A 23,510-nucleotide genomic window follows, 5' to 3' on the forward strand; every position below is an offset into this window, starting at 1 on the left:
TATTTCACACGCACACACATAGACACACATACACAGAGAGACCCTTTGACACAGACTCACACACACACACCGAGACAGACATACATAGGCAGACCGCCGGTTTTACATGTATTTTCTGAATTGTGATAAGTGCTGCTGCTGTGTTTATCTTTGAAATATCAGAGCTTGTTAAAATGATGAATCATTGAATAACATAACTTTATTTCCCCTTTTTAATAAATGCTTTTGTAATTAAAGTACCTCTAGTCTGTGATTATTTGTGCATATGTATGTGATTGCAGCTGGATTATGATTGCCTGTGTTCGAACTTAAAACCCTTCATTGTTTATTATATAATCATTAATACTAAATATTGAGATTATTAATATAACTTATATCATTGAGACTGATATTTTATAGATTGAATTGTTGGTCCCTGTAACCAGGGTGGTGCCCCGCGACAATAAGCAATGATTAAAGATTTGTATTATTCTTAATTGATAATTTTATTGTTTTCATTAATTATTTTAACTATTATTAATGGATAACTGTATCATTTCTAATTAAATGTGTTACTGTTCTTAATTAATAGCTTTATCATTTTTGATTATTTTTAATAAATAATTGTTATTTTAATAATCATATTTCATGATTATTAATAATTAGCCAACGTCAATTCTACTCCTACTATTGCACAACATAGAGGAGCAGATGATTAGTGGTGGTCAGCTGCAGGTAGGCCAGGGACCTGTAGTGTTGCTATTTTGTAATGTTTAAACCCTATATACTTCACACACTGTTTCGCACAATGCATCGTGAAAAGTAGTTCCAACCTAAGGTCACTAACCATCGAGCATTGTGCTCGCAGCAGAGAGATTAGTGGAGTTAGGGCTTCAGGAACAACCTTTCATACAAATGTAAATAGGAACAGGGCAGTGCAAAGTGTGGGAAGAGTGTTTCTAAATTTGAAGACGAATTTTGAATATGTTTTTTAATAGTAAAATAAACATTTAAAATTTACGGCAGTGTTTTCTACTAATCGACGCAGAGAAAATATGCTGAGTATTGTCCAAAAGCTTTTATTTTTTTCAGTATATAGTCGTCTATTTAGTAATCTCTATATAATGAAGAAGGGAAGGGTGAGTTAGTGGTTTGATTTCTGACACAGCATATGACAATTGTTGTCCTTGACTGATTGGTCCATCTCTGGGCCATCCCCGACCCTTATAGGAGGGAGCTGGACCTTCATGGGCTAAATCTATCTATCAGTCAAATTTTCTTGTTTGCCAGATCCAGAAGAGGGAGTCTTTTGGAAATTCAGTCAGTATATTTTAAATCTGACTATGGTTGAAAAGAGAGAGTTCGATCCTACCTTCAAGACCCTCATCACTCATTCCAATGTTTGCCATCAGAGTGGAAGGAATGGAGCCCCAATAAGAATAAAAATGTCTAATTAAGTATCAAATAAGCCATCACTTAAATAAATTGATTACATGGAAAAGAAATAGTGAAACTGATATAATAAAATATATATTTAAATATATAAATGGAGGGAATTGGTATATTTAAAACAGTAATCTGTATTGGAGATGTGTTGACATATTCTATAGAGTTTAAAATAATACTAGTATAATACCATATAATGGTATAATAATAATACAAACAAAGAAGTTTGTGTGTCATATTTAAGCTCTGTTTGACTTTTGTAAATAATAAGAGTGCAACGTATATAGATGATGTTATTCATGATAGCAGCACCAGTTAATGATACAAGTAGTATTTGGGATGCTGGTGATTGGGTGCTGGTGGACCTGCTTCATATGAGGGTAGACCATTATTTCAGTCGGGTGGTCTGCCCAACCTCTGTCTCAATGCTGTTCTGTGAGTCTGTGTCAGACTCACCTTCCTCAGGCCCAAATGGACAGAGGCCCAGAGCTCAGCAGGACTGCAGAAGTTGTACCAGCCACCGTGGTAAGGACAAAAATTGGCTTGGCTCAGCGTGGTCAGCCATGTTGTGTTGGTTAATTAGTCCCGACAGTGAAATGTAAAAGTTCCACGTTCTTTGCAAGTTTCGTGATCTGGTTTAAGAAGTTGACAATTGTACCCTTATGACCTATGATATTTCAGCAGGATGGTACATTTAATGTCTTACTCTACCTTTGTGTTCCTCCACTGCCTCGTTCTCTCTCTCTCTGTATGTATGTATTTCGGTCTCTCTCTTTCTCTTAAACCCACAGACACACACACACACACACACACACATAATAGGCTAGGTACCTTGTGTGTATGTGAACACAATGGACAGGTGTAATTTGTACAGCTGTGCTATCTCTGCAATAAGCTGCTGATGATTTAGTACACACAAGCACACACACCACTGTCAATCGCATGCTTTACAATGAATAAACACAATGCAAAAAAACTTTCAAATATTTCAAAGCAAAACTGTCAATGACTTAAATTCTATCTCAATGTGGTTCTCAGGCGCATGAACAGGCTGGTTTTTCATCTTCTCTGTTAGAGTTTAAAAAAAACACAATTTGTAACACACTAGATTTAGTGCTGAGCGATGCATCTGTCAAACATACCACTGAGTGTGCAAATTGTTGGCCTCACTTGAGTCTGAAAACATTGAATTACCTTCAATGAATAACTTGTTAAATGCGTAGGGGGATCAGAGGGAAACCCATATTTTTGGAAGGCACCATCTGTGACTGACTATGATCTCAAGTCTCTTTGAGCAAATAAAACTGTGCATTATAAAAACAGAAAAAAATGGGTCAACAGTTTTGGAGTTGCGGCAGTCAGAAAGGAAGTCAAGATGAAACCATGAGAAAGAGCTTGTGAGAGAAGCTGTGGAGGCAGACCTAAGAGAGTTCTGTATAAAACACACCAGGAAGATCAAGCTACATTCACAAGACTGAATGTTCACAAGTTGGAATGATTGCTGATTAAAAGAGGGTCTTGAAGGTAGAAGAGAGCACATACAGGTTTTACTAGCATTTTTAAAGAACGTGGGGATATTAACTATATCCATCGTTGCAGATATACAGTTCATCAGTACAGCTGCGATTCATGTTTTGCATGCCATCATTTATCTTGCTGCCGACTGGAAGTGAACTCAGTGAAAGTGAGGAATATATTAAGGTATTTCAAGCTCAGCAGTTACCCCTTCAGCAAACAAAGGTCGTGGATATATTTGTTCCCTCAAAGCACCTCTTTAAAAGGTGATTATGACCCAGAATTTGGGAAAAACTACTTAAACATTACCCATCTTTTCAACCTCTGCATCCGGGTGTAAAAGTTAAGTGTGTGATGAGCAACTTACTGAGTACTCAGGTGCTTTATGTATTACCTTGCCTTGTAATCAAACAAAATGTATTGTTTAAGAACAACCCGAAACACGTGAGACTGAAAACAGACATTTGTCCACGAGCTAGAAAGAGAAAATGAGTGAATTACTTGATATTTGTTTGGTCATTTGGCAGACTTGATTTGGAGAGGCATCATCTTTACATCTGCCTGTAAAGATGATGCATGCACAGGCTTCTTGTGCATTTTTGCCTATATAGTAAAATTTATGCTTTTAATTATAACCATGCCAATTGCTCACTTATCAGACCCTCTGTAACTAATGCAATTGGTCTTTGATATATATATAATAACTTCACTATATCTGTGTGGTATATATGGAAAATTGTTTATCTCATAGTGGATTATTCATTAATTAGAGCGAAATGAGTATTCCTCCTGGTCGGCTGTGATGTGAACCTTGAAACTAACTTGGGTACTTTAAAGTCAGAGCTTTTCTTCTCCTGGTAGCTCTAAATGTACAGGCTACAATCTTAACCAGCTCACCTCGTTCTTTAATTGTTTTACTGTAATCCTCTCACATTTAATCCATCACTCACCTTTCCTTATCACACAAGATAAGTGCAGGTGAGAGTACAAAGACGATAGGTTGAAAAAGTGATACAGAGGACTCCTCCATGATAACGTACACATTTGACAAGCTGCATTTACCATTTTGTGTATGTCTCTCTTAACTCTTTTTTAGGTACCACTAATAGGAAAAGATAGTTGTAAATGATCGAATGAGTAAATGATCGAATGAGTGAGTCTATCATAATGGTATTTACATAACTTAATTACCATATGTTCAAGCAATTACATAATACCTTATCAGAAACAGGATAAGGGTTGTCCAACGGCACACAGATGTGTATCAGAGAAACCTGAGAGGTATGCAGCACAATCTGGTATTTGTTGTCATCTTTACTGTTAGTCTCAGATACAATCACAAGTTACTTCTATCTAACGAAGTTGGGAGACCAAGCAGCACTTTACAGCACACTGTTTGGTTGATTCAGAGCTTAAGTTTCTATAACACAGACCTCAAATCTACATGTAAAGTACATATATGTCTGCCACCTGCCCAAAGTGTGCTCCTTCTCTGATCCAATACCTGCTGGGAAACTCCAGCTCTCCACAACCATGTAAAAGAGTAGTAAATGGTTTTGTATAGTGCTTTTCTAGTCTTGATGACCACTCAAAGCGCTTTACAGTACAGTTTTACATTCACCCATTCATAAGCACATTCGTACAGTGCATCTATTCGCAGCACCAATCGGAGTTCAGCATTTTGCCCAAGGACACTTCGGCATGCAGATGGGTCATACTGGGGATCGAACTACCGACCTTCAGGTTGTAGGACGACAATTCTACCCCTCAGCCATAGCCGCCCCTCAAAAAAATGGAGGTTAGAAGTGAGGGGTGGCTAGAAATTTGTTTTCTTACATCTCATGGTAAAATACAGTACTTGTTCAAATTCGAACTCTTTCTCTCTAACAACACAACAACACAATCAGTCCACTTCATATCTATGCAGGACATATTTTACTCCAAGTTTCGATGTTGTTCTTTACAAACCCTATGTACGGGAAATTAGTGTTTACAGATGTACGTCACACTTCTCTAAACCTCACTCTCTTATGTATGTATGGAGATCAGCAGTAACTATGAGGAGGATAACAAGATATTTAGGCTAAGAAAATGGCCTTGTTTTGAGTACAGGCTAAGCCACAGGTCAAAATCAAAAATATTTATTCTCATTATATATGCTTCCACTAGGAAACATTATCAGGACACACTGTAAATTTCCACTGCTATGCGGATGACACCCAGTTATACTTATAAATAAAACCTGAACAAAGTAATCAATTAACTAAACTTCGAGCATGTCTCAAGGACATAAAAACCTGGATGACCCGCAATTTTCTCTTATTAAACTCAGAGAAAACAGAGGTTATAATACTTGGCCCCAAACACCTTAGAGATACATTATCTAATGATATAGCTGCGCTAGACGACATTGCCTTTGCTTCCAACAAAACAGTCAGGAACTTGGGAGTGATCTTCGATCCTGATTTATCCTTTAATAGTCACTTAAAACAAATTTCTAGAACCCCTTTTTTCCACTTGCGTAATATCTCAAAAATCAGACATGTCCTTTCGCAAAAAGATGCAGAAAATCTAGTCCACGCCTTTGTTAAATCGAGACTGGACTATTGTAATTCATTATTATCAGGCTCCAGCAGTAAGTCGTTAAAGACTCTACAGCTTGTCCAAAATGCCGCAGCACGTGTCCTGACGAGAACAAAGAAAAGAGAGCACATTTCTCCTGTGTTACCATCGCTACACTGGCTTCCAGTTAAATCCAGAATAGAATTTAAAATTCTCCTCCTCACCTTCAAGGCCCTTAATAATATGGCGCCATTTTACCTTAAAGACAGTTAGTACCTTATAAACCCACTAGAGCACTCCGCTCCCAGAATTTAGGCCTACTTGTCGTCCCTAAAGTCTTTAAAAGTAGAGTAGGAGCCAGAGCTTCTGGCCATCAAGCTCCTCTACTGTGGAATAAACTACCATTTTCAGTTCGGGAGGCAGACATCATCTGTTCATTTAAGAGTATACTCGAAACCTTCCTTTTTGATAAAGCTTATAGTTAGAGCTAATTAGTGTGGCAGAATGTTAATTGTTCTAATTTATGACACATGACACACGGAGCTTCTTTTTCCAGCTTCTCCTTCCTCTTCTCCATCCCTATCCCCCTTCCCTGGAATCCCTTTGCTTTATCACCCGCAGATCCAGGGCCTCTGTGGCCGCACCATGGATTGCGGTTTGTTGATCGCGTACCTAGGGTCGCGGTGGTGGATCCAGTGTGGCGGATTCTGTGTCGTATGGGCTGATCGTGATGGTGGTGGTGGACCCTGTGTGGTGGATTCTGTGTCGTGTGGGCTGATCGTGGTGGTGGTGGCGGACCCTGTGTCGCGTTGGCATCGGGTACGGGCATTGGACCAGGACCGGGGCGGCGGCTCGTGGTGGGTTGCGGTGGACAGTGACTGAGGACTGGAGTGGCGTTCTGGTCTGGATGGTGGATCGTGGTCCTGCCGGTTGCTGACCATGGACTGTGATTGCAGCGGGACTGCTTGGCATGTAATGTTGGGGTTGTCCTTCGGGATGCTTACCCTCATCAAATGCTGCTAGAGACTTTAATCTTTAATCTTGAAGACTTTAATCTTGATGATGATTTCCTGCATGTGGCATCTATTGCACTTCTGTCCGTCCTGGGAGAGGGATCCCTCACATGTGGCTCTCTCTGAGGTTTCTACGTATTTTTACCTGTTAAAAGGGTTTTTAGTAGTTTTTCCTTACTCTTGCTGAGGGTTAAGGACAGAGGATGTCACACCCTGTTAAAGCCCTATGAGATGAATTGTAATTTGTGAATATGGGCTATACAAATACAATTTGATTGATATCAGTCCTATTGAGTGAGCTTTGGTGGATATGGTTGCAATTTGGAGTTACAAGGCACTGTAATGTAGTATGTCACCAGGCATTGGACACTGGTATTTGCTGTGTAGTGCATTGACTTGTTGAAAATATTTGAAAATGTGTGACATTTTGACACTTCAGAACACAGTTATATCGGGTTTTGATTAAAAGTAAGTAGGTAATTTGGGTTGATTAAACACAATTCTGTAAGCTACTGCAAATGCAATACATTGTGTGCCATCAATGTCCACTATTGAATTTAGCAAATCAAACATTTTTTATTTTCAGTATATAGTTTTAATAATAATGTTTATCTAAGACTGGAAGGGAAAGTTCTTATTTTTGCAGGTATTTGGTTATAAACCAAAGTTTTGGGAAAATAGAAACATCAAGCTGATGATGGGGAATCTTTACAGTTCATCCTGAGGGGAACATTGAGCACGGTTATAATTTATGGGGAATAATCTTTTTTCTCCTTTAGTTTTGATAGGAAATGTTGGGACAGTGAAGTGGAGTGACATGCATTGAATGGTTCACTGGGATGGGAGATGATAGGGACATGCTGCTTAGGGCACACAAGAAAATTAAGTTATTATTATTATTACATATGTTATGCACCTCAACCATTTAGCCAGCTTATCATTCTGCCTCTCTCCAACAAATTGAATAGCAATTAACAGACCTAAAAAATATGCTAAATAGGCAAACGAGAAAAAGTCAGAGGATCACCAAAGTCATATAGGGTTAGTCCTGTGAGAACACTGATTGTCTGAATTTAATCAATAGATGTTTCAAAGTGGGCCAAAGTTGTTGACATTGTTAGCCACAAAGCTGTGTCTCTGGCATAGCTTTAACACATTTAGCCATGCCACATCATTTCCATGTATGGCCAAACATTATTTTGACTCTATACCACAATGCACTACTCAAAGATAAACTGCCACAAAGACAAAATGTGAATTAATTCAGTATGAGTATCATTTGTTTACAGTGGTCAGAGGTATTATGCCCAGTGCTGTGGTTTTCCGAGATTAGCCTTTTTTTTGCCATATGTTAACAGTGGGGATGGCAGTGTTGGACTGTCTTTTTTATATATTCAATCCCATAAAATGATTCATGGTTTTTACTTAGGTCACCAACATCATCAGGGCTCCATCTTCATTTGTCTTACACCCAATCCCATCAGCTTCAGATGTGTTTTGGGTGAAGTAGCAATTGTCAACAAGATAGTACAGTAAAGTATTGGTGGGGACAATGGTATATACCTGCTACGCTATGTTAGCATGCTGAGATCAGCATTTAGCTTGTAGCACGTCACATAACTAGGCTTATAAAAAGATCAAATATATATTTGTGACACATTAGAAAGATATGCAGTACATCTTTAATAGAAATGAATGGGTTTGGGACTAAAAACCACAGACTAATGTAGAGATCAGAAAAAAATGAGCATTTTGGCTCTTTTCATGGCATTTTTTCCCAATTATCTTTTAATGCAGTGTGACCTTACCAGGGAAAAGTTTTTTTCAAAAAGCCACATCAAGCAATTAAACCAAAATAATAGTAGTGAGGGATAATGCTGCATACATTTTCTGTATTGATAATACCTAACTCAAGAAACCGTGTCTAAAACCATTACTGTGTTGGCAGTTCAATCCTCAGTCTTCTCCATCTGCATGTGTCCTAGGGCAAGATGCTGAACCCTGAATTGCCCCTCATAGAACAAAAAAGTGCTGTCAAAAGATGCACTCTATGATTGTGTGTGTGAATGGCAAACTGTAATGTAAAGCTCTGAGTGGTCATCATAGAAAAACTCTATATAAATACAAACCATTTACCTCCAGACTATGCAACACGCTGGCAAATTATCAAATCGCATTGCTGGAATTATTTTTGGCCCCCAGTCTTCATGCTGCAGAGACAATTTATATTTATCAAAAACACACTCAAAGTTGTTGGCATGGTTACCTCAGACCATACTCTTATCATAGATCTTATGATTAGTCATGTCTTCCATTAGCTTTTTGCACCAACCTCTCCTTCTTAAGTATTCATTCTCTCAGGGCAGGATGTTATGGGCAAGGCTGACTTGATAAGGGCTTAATGTTTCCAGGCCTAAAAATAATAATAAAAAAGTATTCTCATGTCATTTCACATCTCCCTCTGATGGCGACAACCAATGACCCCCTCACATCCTTCCTCTGTCCATCCAAGGCCCAGGGATAAGACTTCTCATTGGTCACAATGAATCACACTGCTCCCTCTCCAACATTCCAGTCCCTGGAGGTCTTCACATTCCCCTGCTTCTCTCTTGTCCATATACTGTCCCCATCTCCCTCTCATTTACCCGATTTCCTTTGCTCTACCCCCTTGCCCACCACCCAGCCCCCTTTACACACCACCTCCCTGTCTCCCCTCCTCTCCCTAGGGCTCAGCAGGGCTGGCATCCACCCAGCGTCCCTCCATTTCCTCCACATCTGATATAATCAGAGCAGAAGAGAGCTGAGAACATTCTTTTCCCATGCTTCTTAAGACGCACCACAGGCATTCTGAGCAGGCTGTCTGGCTGGCTGGTTGGCCAACTGGCTGGTTGGATGACTGGGTGACTGGCTGGCCCTGAAAAAAGAGATTTGAAGTGGATAATTTAGCCAGATTGGCCATTGGCTTCCCTTATACAGGCACAACAACACTTATCTGTGATTACAGCAAAGGGGCTATTATAAATTTCATCTGTATGGAATTATGGCAGAAATGTGTTAAATACAACACCTCATTATTGTGTGGTTAAAAGCTGTATTATCAATAAAATGATGATGTCTGCTTTAATCTCTTTTTTAAGCTCATACATTAGAACCAGAACATTTTAAAACATACACTACGGTCTGCTTTACAGACAATGTGCAATGGAAGGACATTTTTTACAGCACTATCTACCAGTCATTCATACTTCAATTAAAATGATATCTGTCAATATTCCATCAGTGATGTTTTACTTTCTGTAGCTTTGTTCAGCCATGGACGTTGTCTCAGTCCATGCTAATCAGGTAGATAAACACAGCGAATGCCATTTTTTCAAATAAAACAAAGCTTTAAAGACAGTCAAGTTCCATTTGCATGACTGATGCCCTTCTGCACAACTGAAAGCTACATCTGTATTAAAAAGCCCCACTTTGTGTCGGAGGAGAGGGAGGCTATAACAGTAGCTCAGCCCATGATCCACCAGTAGGTAATTTGCTTTGGGGATTCCTTAAATTGGACCCTACCAAGCTTTAGAACAAATGTCCCTCTCTCTGGCAGAACGCTCAGTACATTAAGCACTTTCTGCATATTCTGCAGGGCTGATGGAGCTAACAATATAAAAGCCCTCCTGATTTGAACGTTCCATACCTGGGTCAAAGTACCTTTAAATATGTTACTGGCAAACATGCCATTCCTATATCATGGAGACTACTGTGCTTCTATCAGAGCATCAACTCTTCTAAGGCCTTCTACCAGAGTTGGAACTTGGTATACAAGCATTAGAGAGGTCAGTTACTGATATTGGACCATTAGATATCACTCATGGTTAATGTTCCTAAGGTGTTGGATAAGACTGAAGTCACAGCTCTGTGACTTCATATGTTTTTGTACACATTCCTTGCCATGCTGAACAATCCTCCCCCAATCCTTTGTAAAAACACCATAGTCTAAAATATCACCATTGCAGCATTAATATATCACTTAAAGGCTTGGTTCCAACCAGAACAAACTGCCTGACAACAAAAGTATGTTGCATGTCTAGCAGAATGTCTCTTTTGAAAGGTCTATAGTAAGCCAATAAATCTTTGTGTCTAGTGAATTAAATAACTGCTCTGTACTCAGCTGTTGTGTGTACAAATCCTTGCTGTGTGCTGGGCTCTCCTGCTTGGCACTGGTGTGTTCTCATGAGCAGCACTGAGCAAGTGTGCCAGGGCTGCAGCGGGCAGCACACTGATGCTATGCCTAAATTTTGCCTCCCCTCCGCTCCCTCGCTTGTCTATCTCACAGTTTTGTTGTACTCTAGGAGATTGGGGAATTAGATGGGATTATCAGCTAGCTGTGTTACCATAACAACAAGATACTGTTGGCGTCAGGCAGAATCAGAATCAAGCCTCAGGTCAGGATCTAAAAAGAACCTCCTCCATTGCTCTTTCACCACCATCCCCTTCTGTGTGCCCCCCAAGGAGCTTACTGCTCCCTCTGTCCCTTCTCTTTCTCTCTCCGCCTGTCTCCTTTCGCTGCTGCTCTCAGAGCCTGTTCAAAGAGAAGAGCTTTGGGTCTCTCTCTCTCTCTCACACACACACACACACACACACACACACACACACACACACACACACACACACACACATTGATTTGTCCATCTAACATTAGGTTTGGCAGCAGCTTTTTACACCTTTTCCCTCATTTCAAACATTGAGGCAAATTACACAGGAGGAATGAAGACATTAGCGGTGTCCAAAACTAGGGGCTGTATCTTTAATCTGTAGTAGACCGTGAAGTCTGAAGAGAGACCAGCTTGTCCTGAACTTAGCTGCTTTGAGCCACTGCACTTATTGCAGTCCGGCTGCCTGCACAGCTGGCTCCTTGGTTTCGCAACCAGTACACAATAAATCCAGGGATAGATTGGACCGAGTAAGATCCACCAAATGAATCCTTTGTTGCTCAGTAATGGAGGGACACAACTTTAGCTCACTGCACCCGGACACAGCATACCAGAAAGGACTTTCCTTTCTCCCTTAACATAGACATGGACATTGGCTTTTACTATGATCAAGTCTTTACTCAGTGGTTTATAATAAGATGAATAGACAAACAAACATTTTGTAAAATTTCCAAGACAAAAGTACATACACATGTGGACAAATGGTGAAAATTGGCTGCTAGCTGGTCAAGGTCCACCTACTTAGAACTTGCAGGATTTTAACGGGACGTGACAGACAGCCAGTCTCTCCCTCTCTGTAGTCTTTGGGTAATCAATATGTACTCTATACAAACATGCTAGTGTTGTGGCTCATTGAACTGCTAGAGTAGACTTAGTGGCCGCGGTACACTTTACAGCGCTAAAAAGTCACATGATAGGAAATATAGCAACTGGCAAAATACATTTCGGGAATTTTTTATATGGACCTGGGTTTGATCCAACTTTATGGAGAGACAATTTAATTTCTAATCATCCTATATCCATCCTACAACAAATGTCTGATACCAAAACCCCTGTCCTTATCCACCCCCATCATTCCTTCACCCAACAAAACTCAATGCAAAGTCATGCAGTTGCTTGATAAACCAGTTTCTGATGATGTGATTCGTCTTTAAGAGAATTTGCCATACACATCGGTGACCATACACCATACAACAAGGAAACAATCCTGGATAAGAAGACAAGATGATGAAAGAGAAATGTTATAGGAAGAAGACTAGTGGCTTGCAGTAGTGGCTGGCAATGAAACCAGGTCCTATTGGAAGCTGCACTCCTTCGGGGAGAAATGTATGCACTCATTGTGTGGATGTGTGTGTGTGTGTAATCTGATGCAGAGAGGGATTTAGTGCATGAGTGTGTCTTTCTGTTGTTGTGTAGACAAATTTGTCTCCTTATTCAAGATGTCCTTGTTTAACATCTTGACTGGTCCTCACAAGGGCTGTTTGAAGGTTAAAACTTAGTATTTGGGTTAGAATTGGGTTAAGGTTAGAGATAGGATAAGGATTGAGGCTAGATAATAGTTTTGGTTTAGATTGTTGTAAGAAGGGTAAGCGTCAAGAACATGCATTGTCAGTGTGTGTCCTTACAACTGTTTAAAGACAAGAGTGTGTGTGTGTGTGTGTGTGTGTGTGTGTGTGTCTCTAAGGAGGATGGAGATGAGCCACTGACTTCCTGGGCTCTGGGCCAAGACGGAACCACTCAACTATGATGTACATAGACTGTACAACGGAGGGGATTAGCACACCCAATGCCTGCAATAGAAATATAATGGATAGTATTCCTGCTTCTTTCCTTTTCTAAAGGTATGATGGGGATTATTCTATTGTCTGAATGATTCCAGCAAGGAACAATATTTGTAGATTATTACTTTGCATTGTCTTGGAAACAAAGGTACCAAGAACGCAAGAAAAATTCAATACAGTAATTCCCTTTAGCCGAAATTGTCAAATTTATGCTTTCACAAAGCCAAGATGCAACTTTCTAATCCCTGTTCTTCCAACAATCAGGAGAGTTTTGATTAAGTAAATTAAGTTTTTGCCAAGCAGCACAAACATTTTTCAATTCCCTGGCAAGATCCTAAACAACAACAAACCCGACAATAGTTTTCACTGTTTCTCTCTGCAGTTCTGTCACTTAACTCAAGGGCAGGTTGGTGGTCTCGAACATTTACATTCCTCCTTTAAATTATATCTATCAAAGAAACGCTCACTCCAGAAGTGCTGTGATAATTTATTCAGCATTTGTTCAGCTGCCACACAGACAGCCTGCTGTGAAGACTTTTATGAGTCTGTGCTCAAAAGCCTTGATAAATGCAAATGCTCCCAGTGTCTGCTCCTGGGAGGGGACATTTGTTATCATCCCTTCAAACGAGCTGCCTTATTAAACCAAGACGTGGCCCAACATACTGTTCATAGTCATACATAAGAAATGCTTAAGTGTTGAAAGCTCCTCTGAAGATTCAAAGTCCTCACTCCTATATTCTGCTAGTTGACTGTTGCTATGTTCTATTAACAGAACCGCTTTTAAGTCTTGGAGAAGGTCAAGTCAAATCGTAGGTCATGTGAGACCAGTTTATACATTTTCAGATCATTAAATAGAGTAAATAGAGATATAAAATGTATCAACTTTAATCTGAATTCTGTGAAGACTAATCCAAGTGAAATTTTAAATCAGTCAAGGATCCAATTCTCCGGTATTTACCCGGAGGTCATTTCTGAAAACAACTCAAGTCTCACTCCATAGCCCTTCCAGACAAGTCTTCAGCTTGTCACTGTACAATTATAGAAATGCTGTTGTTCAATTCCAAGTCATACTGTACGAGCAAAGTGTCTGCGATGGGAAGCAGAAGCTCAAGATTTATGTGCTCAGACTGTACGGTCTAATCGTCAGCCAAGACGTGACTGCTCACACTGTACTACACGTACAGTAAATTGCCAGTGTGGAAAACTATACACAGCCCTTCCGATGACATTTTGGGGGAAATAAATCATTCCATGGCCACGAAATAATGAGCTGGAACTAGAGAATAGGTCCTGCACCATACACCGAATCTGATTGAGTCACACTGTGTGGAAGCGTTGACAATTACTTTTCAATAAAAACATAAAGCACTATCATCATGATAGAACAAATTAAATCTAACCGTGAATGGTATTTTTTTCTTTGGATTTTGAGGAATCAAAATATTTTGGTGATTTAATTAGATACTAGACAGAAATATGTTTAATCAAACCCCTTCTTGTCAAGCAAACAAAGAAAAAAGTTGACATCTCAAAGTAATAGTCAGGAACAGAATTTTTTTTAAATTTAAAATAGAAAATCTCTATCAAAATTACTTGTACCTTTAAAATAGAAGCCATAGTTTGATTAAATATGTCGAATTTGGATATCATCCCTTGCATAACCTCCAATCAAGTCTCAAGTAATATTGGTAAAAAAATCCTAGTCACATTCAGTACAATACAGGTTTTAATTTGTACAGGTCATCACATTCAGTTTCCATTGCATTTAACCATGAAGTAGCTATGAGATAATGCCTGCTGCTGACACAGCCTATAAAAAATGACACTTCAGACCATTTTCTATGTAAATAATTAATGAGTATGTAAAGGTATCCTTTATTTGCACCACCTAGTGTGGCTGTAGTAACAGTAGGAATGTTAAAAACCAATCGGCTCACCTCATTTCCATGACTATGTCTCAACCACAGAAGTGGGACAGTAGACATGTCCCCTCCTCATATCATGAATAATTGAGTCACATTTTAAAAGATGCAAGCATCTGGGTACTTGTGACAGAGTTTCAGACAGGGACTGGCATGTCAGAGTGCTTGGCAAGTTGGTTTGGTCTGTTTGTGGTAGTATAGCTTTTTAAGTGGACCTCACAGGAGTTGAAGTGCCACAGGAGGGATAGAATGTGTTAATATTTTATAGGTGTGGTGGTAGCCAAGCAGCGTGTAGACACAATGGATGATGCAGTGTTGAATGCTGTGCGGTGAAGCACTTATGTCAGCCTGTGAGGACTTTTAATGGGGTACAAAGCTTAATTGGTGGGCAGCTGTGAGAGGCTCATAAAAACAGCTATAAAAATAATAATGGCTTAGGAGAGGACAACGGAACAAAGAAAATGAATCAATAATGAGAGGACAGAATATGCTGTTGCTGCTGTCAGGTGGATGATTACATAAATTCAAAATGTCACAGTTTTAAAAGGAAAACTGTTCAGATGCCTATAAAGCACAACACAGTACAGTACTAGTACCCAAATTAAAAAATTAAAAAAACAAAATCAGTTGCTTGGTATGTTGTGGATGCTGTCCCTGATAAGACTGCACTATCAGACTAAGAGAAATCTCAATTAGAAATAAGATCAGTTACCACTTCCTTTAATAGGTTGTTAGTTATATTACAGTTAAAGCTACAAGGTGGCTTAAAGTGATAATTACAAGATAAAGAACGACTTTCAAGAAATAAGATCTCATCTGTGTGTTTTCCACAAAGTAATCCAAATCATGTAATAGAGAAGGCATCCAAGTGTCTGACATGAACTCTGCTGCAGCCTCTGTTGGGCAGAGAGAGAAAAGGATGAACTAAACTGATTAATTGTATGTGGACATCTGCTTGTTACTTTATTACACACATATGGTGACATTGATCACGATGAGATAAGTTGTAGCCACTAATCTCTTTTTTTAAGTCAACAGCGGTGGGTTGGTGTTGAAATTGAAACTCCCTTGAATTTATGATGAAATCACGGTGTAATTTGCATACACAGAGCTGTTGGCAATACTTTTACCAGGAAAGATGTGACTGGACTGCAAAGGAATGGGTTTGATACACACATACACACATACACACACACTCTAGCTCTCTGCTCCTCTCCTCTGCTCTCCTCAGAATTTAGCTTTTTGTTCAATTCCATGAATATTGAAGCATTTGCAATCATACATCAGATGCTGTGAGTTTTCTAAGTTCCCCCACTGAACTGCATTTGTCTTTCCTTGTCAGCAGTGTGCAGACTCAAGAGAGGGAATTAGACGACACATCTTTTGAGAAAATGCTGACCTATTATCAACCACAGAATCTTACAGAAATTAAGAAAGGAGAGTTAATTGCTTCATCAAATAATGTCAACCTACATAAAAATAACTGCAAACAATAATTTTTTAGAAGGATTAGTGCAAGTACAATATAAGCCCCTTCATGTCTCGCGGTGATGTGAACAATTCAGATGCAGTGTTAGATCAGCTTCCTGTCATTTCTGACACTTATCTCAACCATGCTGAACATTTGGTGTCAAATTCCTAATTATCAAACTCACACAGACAAGCCAAGGAAATGTGAGGAGAGGTGCGGCTGTCAGTTAATTGGTGGGATTACAGTGTTTGCTCATTATCACATCCCAACACTGTTGATGAAAGAGAGAAGTGGAGTAAACCTATGATGGGGTGCATGTTTCATCGTGGCGCTCTCCAAACTGACTGCGATAGAATGTAATGGTGTTAAATTTAAAATTGCCTTTATTATCATTAACACATTCAAAAATAAAACCTTTCTCGGTTTGAGAGTCTGTCGTATGTCAGGAGGTGCATGTGTGAACACAGATGTCCCAGTGAGAGCCTCTGGATTATCTGCAGACTTTCTCTGCCTGGCCCATTAGTATACTCTCTGCAGAAAGTCTGAAGAAGCCAATGTGTGGTTCCAGGGGATCCCCCCTGCTGGCCTTACAGCCAGTGAGTGAGGGGGTTTTGATGATGCCACGCCACACATACAAAATAAAATACGAAATGAAAGCAAATATCTCTTCGTGAAAAAGCAGTGTCATAGACATTGAAGACAAAGATGTCTGGAGAGTTTGTGGTGATAAGCGCCGACACCGGTGTCTGTGTGATGTCAAGAAAATCAGGCGATTTCCGCAGCGGAATTACAGTTTTTCACAATTGTTAACACACAAAAAGCGAAAATTCGGCACAATTTGCACAACCTTCACTTCATGTACCAATCGCTCGCCCCAATTTGGCACTACTTCACACTCCCTTATCTGCATTAGACTCTGACTTTCATTCTTTACACTCTGATGTCAATTACACATCACCTTGTTGTCAAAACACTACACACAATGTTCAGTTGTTGCACACACTTCTCAAGGAAAATCTCAAAGCTTCAACCTACAACACACAAATACTCAAATCTCTAAACATTCAGGTCTGTTGAGCAATTTCACCTCATTTACACCGCCGAACAGGAGACTGAAATTGTAGATATGGTTTGTACGAACAACTCAATCACACTCAAAACAAACTAGGATCCTGGCTGACCATGCTACATTTAGATACGTCCAGACCGTCAGCCTCTCTACATTGGACCGTATTCTTCATAGGACTGCCATGCGGAGGAAACAAGTGTACAGGGTCCCATTTGAACGTAACAAAGGCATCAAAGAGTTAGGGTGAGAGTTTGTGCTTGTAAGTACCAACATTCAGCACTGACACATGCATGTATTGTACCTGTAATCCAATATTGTTCCTTTTCTACAGTGTGTCACTGTAGCCCACTGTGTTGACCTCTCTGTGTCCATACTGTAACTTGCATTCTCATGCTGTCTGTGTCAGCGGATCCAAGAGCATGACACAGCTCATATGTTGTACCAGTACATCTTTATTGATGAGGTGGGATTCAACCTGGTGAAGAGGAGGCGACGGGGCAGAAACGTCATTGGCCAGCGTTGAGGTCCCCGGCCAGCGTGGTGGGAACATCACACTGTGTGCTGCAATGAATCACCATGGGATCTTGCACCGTCATGCCCACCTAGGGTTCTATAACGCTGCCCGTCTCCTCGTCTTCCTGGATGGCCTGCATGACCTGCTGGTACCACCTGGCCAGATAGATGACCCACAGCGGATCCATCACGTTGTCGTCTGGGACTATGTGAGCTTCCACCGGGCTGCTCAAGTGCGTGAGTGGTTCCAGGACCACCCCCATTTCGCCGTTCTATACCTTCCACCTTATTCTCCTTTCCTGAATCCCATTGAGGAATTATTTTCAGCTTGGAGGTTGAATGTATATGAAAGGAACCCACAGGACCGGGTCCCACTGCTCCAGGCCATGGAGGAGGCCTGTGGCGACGTGAGTGTCGAGGCCTTTCAGCATTTTGTGTTTGAGGTTTTTAGTTTTCTGTGTGCAGTTTTGAGAAAGCCGTTATTGTTTTGAAAAACGTGTGTTAGCAATTGTGAAAAACTGTAATTTTTGTGATGGTGGGGGGGGGGTTGAGCAGGCCGGTTTACTGTACTGTTCTCTGTGTGTACCGAAATAAATCTTTTTATGCTGCATATTTGTGTGCTGTTTTATGTTTGACTATGAAAAAAGTGGACCTAAACTGAGACATTTTACAAAAGGAGAAATGGCTCATTCTCCAGAGTCACTGTCATTCATATGGTGTGTTCCATTTTGATGATTGTGTTTTCAGTTTTGCACTTCAGTGTGCTGTAAATGCTTGGTAGTGTGCAAGCAAATGCTTAGTTGTGTGTTCTCAATGAGTGGTATGTGTGTGTCATTGAAAAAATGGCTGTGTGTACCAAATGAAAACACAAGTTCCATTTTGTGAACAGGTAAGAGATTTGATGGCAAAGAGTCATCTTGCAAAGGGAGTGTCAGGTTTAACATTTTGTGTGTGAGGTTTTCAGTTTTGTGTGTGCAGTTTTGAGAAAGGCGTTATTGTTTTGAAAAACGTGTGTTAACAATTGTGAAAAACTGTAACACGCGACTTATTGCCTCTGTCTGCTGCACCCAGCTGCTCCACCTCTCACCTGAATAATGCAGAGGATCTGGTGCTTTTGTGAACGCGTCTGTGCAGAGAACCTCCCACTGTTGTGCATGTGTGAAAAGCAACTGCGGGTTAACTCCAGACCCAATTCTCCAGACTTAATTATTTTAAAATAATTGAACACCATGATATTTCATCACATGCTCATATTGATAATTTTCATGTTAAAATACAATACAATATTTGTAAAACACACAGACCAGTTTTTTTTAAACACCAAATTATGTCTGTACCAGATTTCTCTGTGACAGCAATGATATGTTTGCTTATGTTTTTATAAAATACAAAGTATATTACTGGATGCTGGAATACAGGTGAACCTACCTTTCCACTTTGACTGATACATCTAAGTGACTGCAATGTTGAGGTCAATTGATTTTAACTTAGCCGTCTATTTATTACATTTCATCTAGGTCAAAAAATATTTAAACAACTTATGCTCTGTACTTAATTCATGATTGAAAGGCAGAGTACAGAGAAAACCTAAAAGCAACTGTGGGTAAATCCAAAATAATACAAAATTAATGTCATTAAATAGAAATATTGAAAAGAATCGTTAATTTCAATTTCAATTTTCATGCAACATATAGAAACAAAGACCGTCTTTACCAGGCTGAGTGGATGGTCAGAGGTCCAAGGAGAGGTGGGGGCTGGGGTGTGGTTGACATACAACAAACTCAAACCAGGGACAATGCACGGTCAGCATTTTCAACCTTGAGGTCACAAGAACAAACTGAGCCAGTGCATTTTAATTTAGGAGAACATTTTTCATCATTACTGCGCTCATTGATTTTCAAACATTACTCATGGAAGGCGGTTAGTTATTTTTTGCATGGACTTCATTCGTTTTTTTCCTTCATTATCTGGACCTAATGTGCACACAACTAATGCAGCTAAAGAAAATGCTGTGTGTGTAGCAGGTCAGGGTCCAGTGCATTTTTTTTTTTAAATATTAAATGAATATAAAGCAGTTAATGGCAGGCTAATAGCCAATGTAGTGTGTCCACTCAGCAGCACAAAATCACCAGCTCCAAAGACCTGTGAATGAAAGCTCATATCAAACCATTCATATCTGAGGTCATCGACTGCAACAGGGAATAGAATGAAACAATGTAGTGAATTAATATTAATGATCCCAGGTCGGCACCCTTGTAACAATTATACTTTGCCCCTTAAACCTATTTGCATGCATAATGATGAGGTTGAATAAAAGGTCATAATTTATTAAAGCTGTCATTTATATTAATGACCAGTGTAGTTTTGGAGTGTTGGTACGTTGTCAGAGGGCTCAGGGTGAGTATTGCCAAGCTCAGAACTAGTGGAAAATAATGACATCTCATATTTCCAGTCTTTTTAACGCCTGAGGAATTCAGTGCTGGGATGAAATATTGGGCAAAGGATTGAGACATAAAACCATCTGCTTTGACTGTATTTCTGTCATGCTCTGTCCTACTTCATCCACCATGAAAAGTAGAACTCAGAAACCCAAGAGAAATTGTCAAAGAGAGAGAGAGAGAGAGAGAGAGAGAGAGAGAGAGAGAGAGAGAGAGAGAGAGAGAGAGAGAGAGAGAGAGAGAGAGAGAGAGAGATCACCAAAGTGTTTATTTATCAGGGTCTGGGGCATGTGCAAAAAATTAAGGTTTCAGCTGAGAGGGTTGTGGGCACTAAGGCTGCTTTGCAGAGTTGACTGACTTCAACTCCCATGGTGATTTTCTTCCCTATAACAGCTGGTGGGAGCTAATGCATCCACATTCTGATACCAACCCGCACATGATCCAGTTAAATGTATCACTTGTGAAAACTTCATGAGTAGAATTTGCTGAAAAAAACACTGTCATATATCTTGTCCGGCTTAGAATATCAGAATGTCATTGGCCTGCAGTAGTGATACCAAGACGAATGGGAGGGAGCATATCTAAAACCAATGTGTGTCCGTCATTGAGATTTAGGTCTTTAGGGAGGCAAAGAATCACTGTGCAATCTCAGACTAAATCCACAATATTCAGACGGCATAGCAGAGAGAACAAAACACATGATAGTTATATTTCTCTTTTAAATGTCATCATTCACTCATTTTCAAAGCCTGCACAGTCTTTGGTGCCTTTAGGAAGTGAGGAGCTAAATTTATCTCTGGGCAATATGGACATATATATACAAATCAGGAGATGTGTGTGTGTGTATATATATATATATATATATATATATACACATTTTTTTACTTGTTTTCCTGCAGACATGGTTTATTTTGATTATGGTGGTGCCGTCTGCCGGCAAGACAATTAAAGATCTCATTAAATCTGATTGGAGATGGTGTTTCAGGCTAAACTGCCCCTGCGTCATATGAATTTGAAAAAACACTGGAAAGAAAGAGATGTCCTGTTGACTGTGAACATGTCCAAATGTGGTGGTGAGGAGGCAGTAAGACAAGGGGAGAAAGAGTACACAGGCTGGCGGGATGGAGGGTGTTCACCGATCAGAGTGAGTGTGGGAGAAGTGTGACATGCTTCCGGCCAATGGTGATGCAGCCTCCTACGCTCCGGGCCGTCTCTAAAGCTGGTAACCGAGGGTTCGACAAGATCTACTCCTCCATGTCCTCTGCACTGCTCCCTCTCTTTGATTTTGCCAGTCTTCAGAGTTGTGCCCCTATCTCACATACAACATGTTCCTGGCATCGTCAGCTGGTGCACAGCTTCAAGTCAGTGCCCTCTTTTGTTGCAGGAGGAGCTGGGACTGTCATGTAAGGATTGTCTTTTTTTTCATTACAAGGGAGGGTTTGGGGAAGATGCTAGGGGTGCGTGTTTGTCCCAACAAACTGAAGCTGCTTTCAGACATGCACTGACCTCCGCAGATCCTCCGTATTTACTCTGGAGGAGGTGGATGTGTGACAGCGAATGTCAAAGTGAGAGCCACCGGAACATTCAAGAGTTTTATTATCAATTGCACAGAGATAACAATTAAGCGGTTGCTGGCAATGAAATGCTTGAGTCACAGGCTCTCTTCTTACAATGCTCAAGAATTAAAAAAACAAAGACACAATTTGAATAAAATAGTGTAAAATAGAATATCAAAAATGTAAAGTATGAAATAAAATAATAATATATATAGCTTAAGAAAGAAAAAAAAAAACAGTAGTGCAATTTTGTGCAATAGTGCAAATAAAGTCTGCAGAAAATCAGAGACCCGAGTGAGTGGGGGGGTCGATGATGCTGTTGATCTACTCAGCTCTGAACACGATAAATACCTTGATATCAATAAGGACAATTTTGTAGAACTGAGCATTGTTCTTGTATCATGCTGCACTGGCATTTGAACTAGAGCTTTTTTTATACTAGAGTTGCTTGTAATCGTTTAGTGTTAACCTGTGAACCATGTTTGGCTATGATATTATCACTAACTAAGCAGTACATAGTCCAGTGTCAGATACAACGACATCACAGCCCAATTGACCTAATGTAGACATGACATGATACTCGTAGTATATGAACAGCTCCAAGTCAGCTGCATCCACACTACGTTACACGTATGGTAAAATTACTGTGCAATAATGTGTTTTACCTGAGCTCCAACCTCTGAGAGAGACGTAGCCTTCTATAAGATCACTGCAACAGATGGGCAAGTCATCCACTTGCTTCAAACTGGGTTATTTATAACGTGTTGGAGAGCACACATTCACACAAAAATACCAACCCTGAGAAAGTGAGGAAATATGGTGTGAAGCAGCAAAAAATCTTGCACCCTTACAAAGAAGTGTCACACTGTGGATGAGAGGTACCCTTTCTGTGAAGAAAGAGGAGCATGAAGTTATAGTCTCCAAAATAAACTGAAATGGAAGAAAGCAGCATTCACATGACCTCAGTTAGATACGAGCAGATTCATAGCCATCTGCTTGTAGCTTTGACAATGATAGGAGTGGAATTTTTAATATAGCAAAGGAGGCCAGGCAGTGCAGTGACATCCAAATGAGAAGCAGCGTGAACATGTCTGTTCATATTACAGCGAGATGGGAACAGTTTGCGTTTGCGAGTGCATGTGTGAAGGCCTTTGTATGTGTGCATAAAGGAGCGAGAGTTTGACAGGATATGTGTTGTTCATCCACAGGAGTGTGGGAAGGTAGAAGATGAAAGGCAGGGGGAAGCCATCTCCCAGAGTAGAAACAACAAACACCTTCTCACTGAGACGTCCCTTCATATCCAAAGCTTCACATCTCATAAGAGTTAACTTTACCAAGACAAACAAGCCAGGTTTCGTGACAGCAAGGTATTTTACAGTTAAAACACAACTGCATTTACAACACTCATCTCTAACCAACCTCTTAAGGTCCTTAATCGTTTTATAAATACAATTATCATGTTATTCTCTAGACCATTATGCAGCAAACATTAGTGTGCTAACATGCTAAATAACATAACAAGAGTCAATGCTTTTAGCATATTAGCTTGGCGATTTATCATTTCAGCTTAGTACAGCCTCACCCTGCAGTGACTATAGACTAGTGTTAGAAACAATGACAGAAACTAATACAAATATTTTCAATTCAAGGTTTTTACAGAGCTTTTAATCATACTTAACAGTCTTCTTTCATCAACATTGTAAGATGGGCAACACATCTAAACTATTTCATCAAAATTAGGCTGGATACAGGTGCCGCCATCTT

This window comes from Platichthys flesus, chromosome 13 (assembly GCF_949316205.1).
Source record: "Platichthys flesus chromosome 13, fPlaFle2.1, whole genome shotgun sequence".
Lineage (NCBI taxonomy): Eukaryota > Metazoa > Chordata > Actinopteri > Pleuronectiformes > Pleuronectidae > Platichthys > Platichthys flesus.